Raw genomic sequence first — 8,946 nt, forward strand, 5'->3', positions numbered from 1 at the left:
TGAAAAGTGTTGGGTACTCCCTCTGAACACGCAGTCTTTCACCTTCTCTCAGGCCTCTCTCTCGGGCCTCTCCCGGCCTCACTGTCTCCCTGCCTCTCTGCTGTGCTGACCCTCTGTCCGCTGCGTCTCTGCCTCGCTGCCTCGCTGCCTCTGGCTGCCAGAGTGGCCTCCTCCGCGGAGCCACTGCGGGCAGCTAACCAGGCAGAAAACAGCAAAGAAAACTTGTTTCTCTTTTAAATGGATGAGCATTGAACACACACACTCCCCCTCTTCTCCCTGGCGATTGCTTTCTCCTGACTCAAATGACTGTGGATGCTTATGTAAACTGACTGGCTCCAGATGAAGCTCTAAACAGCTGGACCCTTGCCAGCCATGCAACCGGAACTCTGCTCACCTAATGATAAACTAACATACACCAAACCTTCAACTCTGAGACCCCTATGCCACCCCCCCCCTCCCCCCCCCCCCCCCCCCCAACAAAAAGGTCCTTTGATGTCCAATATTCTGTTTGATTTTCTCATTTTCAATCATGTCTAAATTCAGGCCTTCATCCAGGCCTTCATCCAGGCCTTCATCCAGGCCTTCATCCAGGCCTTCATCCAGGCCTTCATCCAGGCCTTCATTCAGGCCTTCATCCAGGCCTTCATCCAGGCCTTCATCCAGGCCTTCATTCAGGCCTTCATCCAGGCCTTCATTCAGGCCTTCATCCAGGCCTTCATTCAGGCCTTCATCCAGGCCTTCATCCAGGCCTTCATCCAGGCCTTCATTCAGGCCTTCATTCAGGACTTCATTCAGGCCTTCATTCAGGACTTCATCCAGGCCTTCATCCAGGCCTTCATTCAGGCCTTCATCCAGGCCTTCATTCAGGACTTCATCCAGGCCCTAATCCAGGCCTTCATTCAGGCCTTCATCCAGGCCCTAATCCAGGCCTTCATTCAGGCCTTCATTCTCACCATGCATCGTTAACTGGTAAAGGGTGGCAAAGTGCAAAGGGTTGTTCAAGCAACATAGTGTAGGTGTGTGTGACTCTGAAGTTCCTTCAAGAATACTGAAATAAATCAAATTTGAACTTGTGGGAACATTGTCTTGGTCCTCACAGTCTGCATTATTTCAAGGGTGTTTGAGGTTAGAATCACTGTTTAAATTAAGTTACTGGAGCACTCCAATGGCTCACTTGTCAAGTGCATGCATCACATGAGCTCAGGATTCACTGCAGGGGGCCAGGGGCATGGCTTCCAATCAGGCTCAGAGCATTTCCTGCATGTCCTCCGCTCTCTCTCTATATATATTTCATGAAATTCTTCACTGTTTATCCAATTGAAGCAGAAATACCCAAGATCTCTAAGGTTAAGGAAAGGGTTGGGTTAATGGTTAAGGTTTGGGAGAACAGGGTCCCCACTAGAATAGCAATACATACGTGTGTATATATGTGGTCTGTGCATAGTTTTTAGGTGCCTATAGACTGTCTAGAAAGAAGCTGTAAATAGTAGACCCTGTGCGCCAGGTGGAGGAGTGTTGGAGGAGAGATTCTCTCTCAAACACACGTGCGTGCACGCACACACACACACACACACACACATGCACACGCGCATACACACACAAACAGGGGAAAGTAAAGGAAGTATCATCTCCTGCTGCTCTGCTTCATACACACCCTGCATCCCTGATATCTCAGCTAGGCTTGACAGAGAGGGAGAATATGTCAAAGGATCTGAGAGATTAGGCTCCTGCAGACAGATGGCGGTTTGAGTTGTGGAAATGTGTTTACTGTTGGGAATGTGTTGAACATGTTCATTGTTTAACAGCATTGCACACAGGTGTCATTTGAAAGGTGACACAAAAAATGGAAACATATTTTGGCGTGAGGGGTATCATTTCAAAGTATTCTACACAAGACAGACCTCCTCACGCACTAGGCTACATCCGCTTCCTCAGTTTCCCCCTCATGTAATTCCTTCAAACACTGTTTTAAACATGAACGTAATTGGCAATTTGTTAGGCACTTAATATCTCAGTTCTCCCATAAGTGCACATTTAAAAGGGCTCTTTTGTCTAATTACACTGAAACAAGAGGATCCTAATGAGGGCTTGGCTTTGTTGTTGAGCTCACTGATGTTAATGCCATTCCTCCACATGATAAAAGTGCCATTAACTTCCATGTAAATCAGCAGCTCTCTCGCATGCTGGCACAAAGTGATTATGACAATGCCGCCCACCACCCATTTTTACCGGCCATGTTTACCATAATAAAGATTCTCAGGGTACAGAGGGGCCAATAAACCATGTACACAGATCAGACACTGGATAACCGGAGCCAAGTGGAAATTGGAAGTTCTCTTTTTGTCGTACATAATTTATGATCTGCTTGATCCCAAGAGATCCACCCCCACCAATGAGTAAATAAATACCATTGTACTGTATCGCTCGTCTGCCCCTCTGCAGAAAGCAGATTTAATCCCCCATTAAGACCAGAAGACTGCAAGGCTTTGAGGGTAATTAGCGAACATGCTTCGGAATGTTGCCGGGGTTTGGCAGGTGCGTTTGATCAGTGGCGTTGGGCGAGATCTCTGTTGACAGGGTGGGATGGCAGGGGGAGGGAGGGAGGAAGGCAAGGGGGTGGGAGAAATAACCCACCAGGGCTAGGGGGCAGGTTCTCACTCATCCACTCAGTTTCGTTGCATCTTGCACACATCTGAAGTACAAAGAAGAGGATCAAGTCATAGAGATGTTGTGCAACCTACGGGTTTTCAAGACCTATAGTTTCTTTCTTGGTCTTAACAGGATTTGTACTGCTTTATCTTGACTTCAAAATAACAATCTGTAATAGCTTCATTTGGAAGTTGGAAAAATATCATTTCTCCTTCGGTGAGGAACACCAAATTGTCCATCCCTCAATTAAGAATTAGAGGACAGTGGCCTCACCTCGTATGAACTGGAGAAGAACAACATTTGCATTCTTGAATCATTACCAGAATGTTCTAAATCCCTCTGAAAGCCATTAAAACACCCTCTCAAATCACCACTGTTCATAATCACTGGGCTGTGTTACAGCTGCAAAAAAAGGCGTTTACAAACTGGGTTAGGTATTGTATGAGGTAGAATAGATTTAAGATGTAATCGAGCCGCGCAGTGAGGCGCGCACACTTAAACAGATCTAATGTTAATGAATTATTAATGTCATTGGGTGTGAATTTTCAGAGGTGACATAGGAGCACAATGAGGCCCAATTAGACTTGCTATGTGCAAGCTCATTTGCAGATGCCAGCAGCATAGTTTATATATAAATGCTAATATTTGAAATTAAAATGAAAGTTGAAAAGGCTAGTAATAACTGTTCATTAACTCTTGTTTTGTTTTTCTCCTCTACAAACTTGAATCGAGTGGAACATTCGTGAAGGAACGTATTTAACATTTCGGACCACAAAGATACATTTCAAAGCTTTGACTTGTGCCTTTGATGTGGGTATTCTCTGCAGACTAGATATTATTTTAAGATCCCTTTGTTTAAAAATTCATTTTTATTATCCCTGCATGAAATGCATGGCAATTCCCCACATGACCAACCATCGGTGCAATTAACATCTTCGATCGAGCTCATATTCCTGATAATTAATACAGCTTCCGTACCTCCCCTGTGATAGCTTGCAGGGCCGGACTCCTCCACAGAACCCCTTCATTTACAGAATCAGTTTCATCCTAATGAAAATGGAATGTGAAACTTTAATGAACAAGACTCGACTGTAATGATAATAAAGACTTTGAAACAACACCGAGGCTAGCTCTGCTAGTGTGCCGTCTACAGAGCGTGTAGCGACATCAAACCAATTAAGACTGATGATAAATATTAACACTGCGGGGTATTCAGAAAACATGACTGGAAAGCCAAGCTGTAAACAAGTGTTGTTGAACGACTGATCATTAAAACTGTGTTTAACTGTGCTGCACAGCAATGATAGAGGTTTTTTAAAAAAATCACTAGGATTAATCTGGCTGTGGGACTAAACACTAATATGACTAGTATTGTTTGAAAAAACAGGATGACGCAGCAACGTAGAGGGTTTGATTCTGGCTTAGGGAATTTCTGCCTTCATTTCTGTCTTCTCCCCTACATTTCCTGTCTCTCTGGCCAAAATACACGTTAGATAAATACCTTAATTGGAACATGGCTGTGGCCAAACTATCAGTGTTTTTAGAGATGAACGATAATGTATCAAAGTAGCTTCTGTTCTGAACAGCTCTCTAGTGTAAGTTCTCCTTGCTGCCCCCCCCCCCCCCCCATCTCTCCTCAAGCCACAAGTGGAAACACGATAGGAACAAGGGAAGTGTTTTTAAAAGCGCTTGTGGATACAATGTCTGGACATGAACATAGGCCTGCCGTGCCCCTCGGGAGCCACAAAGTGTTTTTTCACAACATGAGCAACACGAGGCGGGAAGGTAGGGAGGCCAGTCACAAGCTTCAGAGCACAAACAAATCATCACTTCTTCTCTGTAGAGATCAGTGATGCCAGACTGGTATGCCTCTTCTGGTTCTGGAGCCTGTTTGAGCAGTGGGGAGGGCCGGCCACGATGCGGTCCAGATCTCCCTCAGCTGATCCTGGGTCTGTTTCAGGCCAGGGCCACCCACACGGCCAACGATCAGTCCATCTGGTGTTTATTTAACAATAGAGAGGAGCAGACTCACTTTTCCCTCTCTTCTTCAATGTAAATCCGTCTCCATTAGGAGGTTTGTTCTCCAGAAGGGTTTAAATGTAATTGCTTTGATAGACATGTAGCGCCCCTTGTGCCTCGTTTCTGAGCACAACGTCAATTAACCAAACCACTGTTTGGGGCGCCCCGAGTTCTTTTAAATCTACTTATTGTTGAGAATGAAATAGGTCTGTTATTTCACCAAAATACAGGTCGTTTAATGTAATCATGTCACTCGATGGTAAACCTCCTTACACACAAGTTATTTTCCTACCACAGTCACTTGAAAATAAAATGAAAGTCTGTCGCTAGCTTCAGAATGTTGCTAGTGTGCGTGGGGCCACGTCATGAATTTTTCCTCCGTCGATGGAACGCTAACTCGTGGCGAGCCAGCCACCTCGTGGTGTGAGGAGTAAAAGTTAGTTGAATAGCTTGTGTCCAGAAGGAAAAAGGAAAGGCCCTTGAAGTGGACTGTCCGTCGAATTTGGTTCCTTTCAAGTCCCAAGTCCGGTGTGCACGAACCCTGTTGCTGAGTTCTCTATCCGACAACCCGCAAATTCAAAGTTACGTGACTCAACGGTCCCCTAATTGGCAACTCAGTACACACCTCTTGACCCGCTCTCCACCATCTTCCTCCCCCCACTTCCGTTCCTTCCCCTACATATACCTCAACAACGACAGGTCACAGGTCAAATCAACTTATGAACCAATAAGCGCACAGACTTAAAATGTAAACAATCTGTTTAAACATTATCATATACGATATATGAAACTTGAAAGCATTAGTTTACAACATATGAACAAAAACAATAAACAAATGCAAAATGAAATAAAATACTAGCAAGGGGCTACAGACAGATCAGTAGTGGTGTGGCTCTAGTAAAGGAAAGTTCTAATAAAAAACTGTGGCTAACAGCTCTGAATGACCTCCGAAACTTTAAAACTTTTAAAGTATACGGTTTCCAAAATATGGAAGACAAAGTACAAATTACATTAAATATGTAGAGTATGGCATGTACAAAACTTTTACTGAAGTCAATTCAACTTGCCTGAACTATAGAAAGGTTGTAAGTAAGAGAAAGTGAGGCTAGTGAATGTCAAGGTTCCTACTGTAATAAATAGGCAGCATTAACGCATGTTTTAATACCAGCACTCCTTAATGGGGTGACGTGTTAAATTATCTATATATCTCAGCGATTCAAAAAGGGCCATCAAACTCCAACTTGAGAGCAGTGTCTTGTAATTGAATAATACATTACATGTGGCAATTATTTCTGTTAGAACCAGACTGAGAAATCAATAACCAAGGGATCAAATCAGTGACTGTGGAGCTCTTGTCTCTTTCCCCTCGTGGCTAATTACATCATCACAGTTTAAACACCTGCACTGTGTTCCTGCTTGCTGTGGCCCAGGTCTGCTCAGACACTGGGACAGCTATCAAAGGCTGCTCAGTGTTTATTGCTACTTTGATAACATTTTGGATCGTCAGTGTTTTTTGTTAATGGATAACTGGAACATATGGTATTTTTGCAAATAAAGAATTACACATCAAAACACAGGCAAATACGGCATGATGGGAGAGTTAAGCATCTTTGTTGAGATAATATGCGCTTATTGCATGGCCTGACCCCGACTTATAAATTATGCACCGGTTCTTAGCTCCAGGCAGTATCTTCCCATGACGTGCGGGTGTTGATTAAGAGAAAGTGAAAGGGGACTGATATAATGATCACGTCCCTGCGCACAAAGGCAGGAAGACAGCACTAGCTGCATTATGCACAACACACAGGTGACACTGAGAGGCTGACCAATACCGTTGGTCTGTTGGCAGAGCAAAGGCAATTTTGCTTTTGTCTAAAATATTCACAGCTTTTAAAAAGCCTGATATCAGGTCTCATTAAATGTTGATGCCGCTGGTGGATTAGGAGAACACTGGCTACATCAAAGCCTTGTTATGTCCAGTGAATGCTAAGTGCTACTGAGCTGCCCCAGTGTATAGTTCTGTTCGCCTTCACTCTGCCTGTGAATGCGAGCCCTCCTCGGCCCTGCCTTTGGCCCTACAGCCACAACCAGCAGTCTCCTCAGAACCTCTGTGGCTCCAGTACAGCCACTGTTTCTCTTGTAAATAGTATGCATGAATACTGTCCGCACTGCCATGTCTGTGTCAGGATAGTTTTCCTTCTAATGGTGGGCTGGGGAATGAGTGAAACTCATTTTAAGTAGGAGTCCTTCCTGTGGACTGTCACAGTGGTACCAGACTAGATCACTGTAAATGTCTCCATCTGAACTGCTGATCTTTTGGTTCTAACTCCAGGTTTTGAGACTAAAGAGACATGATTCCTGTTACATGGGCTGGTCTCATCGACATACAGGCCGTCGACACAGCACGACAGAAACGATGGTAGCCTGGAGTCACAGGATGTACCTGTTTAATGTTAAACTGATTAATGATCTCATGTGCATTCTCCGTCTCTCTCTGTGTGTGTGTGTGTGTGTGTGTGTTTGTTTGTGCACCTAATACAGTATGTTGCTTGTACCTTGTTGAAGGACACGAGTGTTTTATCCTTTAATGTTCCAATGCTGCAGCATGCCACAGTAGACACACTATAAGGGCAGTGAACCTTGCCAAAGGCACTGAGAAAGCCTTCAGTCCTCAACAGAAACAGGTAAGCAGAACCCCACCAATCACTGGTCTCCTGCCTGAACATCCAGCTACACAGTGTTCCACTCTGCCCGTCAATTATTGACTGGGAAATAGAATCACAGAAAGAGACCCTGAAAGATATTCTTAGAACTATTGAGCAGTAAAAAGCTCCTCTTTCAGTGCCTCAAGCTCCGAGGGAAATGTTCCATCCCTATCCTGGTTGTGGGTAATATTTAACAGTGTGTGGTGCTCCTCAGCACCAATGCACTGGTTCTTAGTTAATGACCAACCTGCATTCCAAGCCCGAGTGCCTGTCGCACAGTGACCAGAGTCAGTTTCTTCATGCTAGGTCTTGGTCGGCTCCTCTCTGAGGGTGTCCTTGGAGTCCCCCTGAGTCAGTCCCCCTGTCTCTGCCATGACTCTGATGGAGAGACGGGGATCGCTGAGGGCCCTGGGGATCGACGTGGAGGACAGCGCGTCACTGCGCTGGGCGCAGGTGAAGAACCGAGGCGAGGAGAGACGCGCCGCTCGTGAAGTGAAAATCCTGAGCCGGACCGCGGCAGCGCGCTGCTCTGATGTGAAGAGGGAGCAGGTGGCTCTGGAGAGAGTTCTGCTGAAGGTTAGAGCGTCCACAGGCTACTTGAGGGAAGACACGTGCCACCAAAGGACTTAAACATCCAAAGAGCCAGTGTCTTCAGCTGTTCTGTGAGGTGGGTTTCGCTCTGGAACTTTCAGAGCAGCTGGGTAAAGATCCCTGCTCCTTCTCCATTGTCGACATGAGCAGAACGAATGGTCGCCAGTTCATTTCAATGACGAGGAAGGACCCAACCTCTTATTTGGCAGTGCTGTGCTGAATTTCAATTGTTTTCTCTCCAGTCCAGCAGGGAATCTCAAAAACAAGAGGGAACCCCGCCTCCGTCGAAGGTCCTACCCTGAAGGGCAGAAGGAGAGGGACAAGACAGGCTGGGTTTCTCCACATAAAAGCCTCCAGGTGACCTATGGTTCCAGCCAGGCCTTTAAAGAAATGGATGACAATCAAAAGGACAAATGTGACGGGTCTCTTGTGTGCACTACAACATGAATGCGAAGCGGCCCCACCGGTTCTGTGATGTCTTTGACCTGCTAGTTCAAAGCTGCTTCTGGACCTTTGGACCCCTCTCAGCCAGTGTGTGTTTGTGCGTGTGTGTGTGTTTGTGCATGTGTGTTTGTTTGCCTCAGACAAAAGCTTTGTTCATAATAAAGTAAACCAACCACATTGTTCCTTTGAGCTGGATTACCCTTTTGGTATAACTTGAACAGAGTAGTGTTATAAGTGTAAGACCTGGAGAAAGCGCTGGTTTGTCGGCGCACAGAATGTAGATATGGGTTTTTTATTCTACATCGTTTTCACAGACACACTGATTCTGTGTGATATCTCTGATGTTTTTCTTGAAAGGTGTTTTACAGGGGAAACCTTTTGCTGAACGACACACACTTTCTTTTGACTTGTTTGTGTGGACTCTTCGCATAGCTGAAAACACATTTCACAAAACCACCGTGTTTAACTCAAAAATGTAAACCAAAAACCTGCAGACCTTGACGTTCAGCATGCCTTCCTAATATAACTCTGCAGTGTT

The 8,946-nt window shown here is 45.2% G+C and overlaps 1 long non-coding RNA gene across 1 annotated transcript; it reads left to right on the forward strand.

Moving 5' to 3' along the window:
- The first annotated feature begins 7,679 nt into the window (after positions 1 to 7,679).
- LOC146247209 (uncharacterized) lies at positions 7,680 to 8,597 on the forward strand. The gene is made up of 2 exons (XR_014732322.1): positions 7,680 to 8,040; positions 8,207 to 8,597. It is a non-coding gene; the product is annotated as an uncharacterized LOC146247209 (long non-coding RNA).
- Positions 8,598 to 8,946: the final 349 nt, after the last annotated feature.

Source organism: Hypomesus nipponensis, chromosome 19 (genome assembly GCF_054491055.1).
Source record: "Hypomesus nipponensis isolate SF chromosome 19, ASM5449105v1, whole genome shotgun sequence".
In the NCBI taxonomy this organism is placed as follows: Eukaryota; Metazoa; Chordata; class Actinopteri; order Osmeriformes; family Osmeridae; genus Hypomesus; species Hypomesus nipponensis.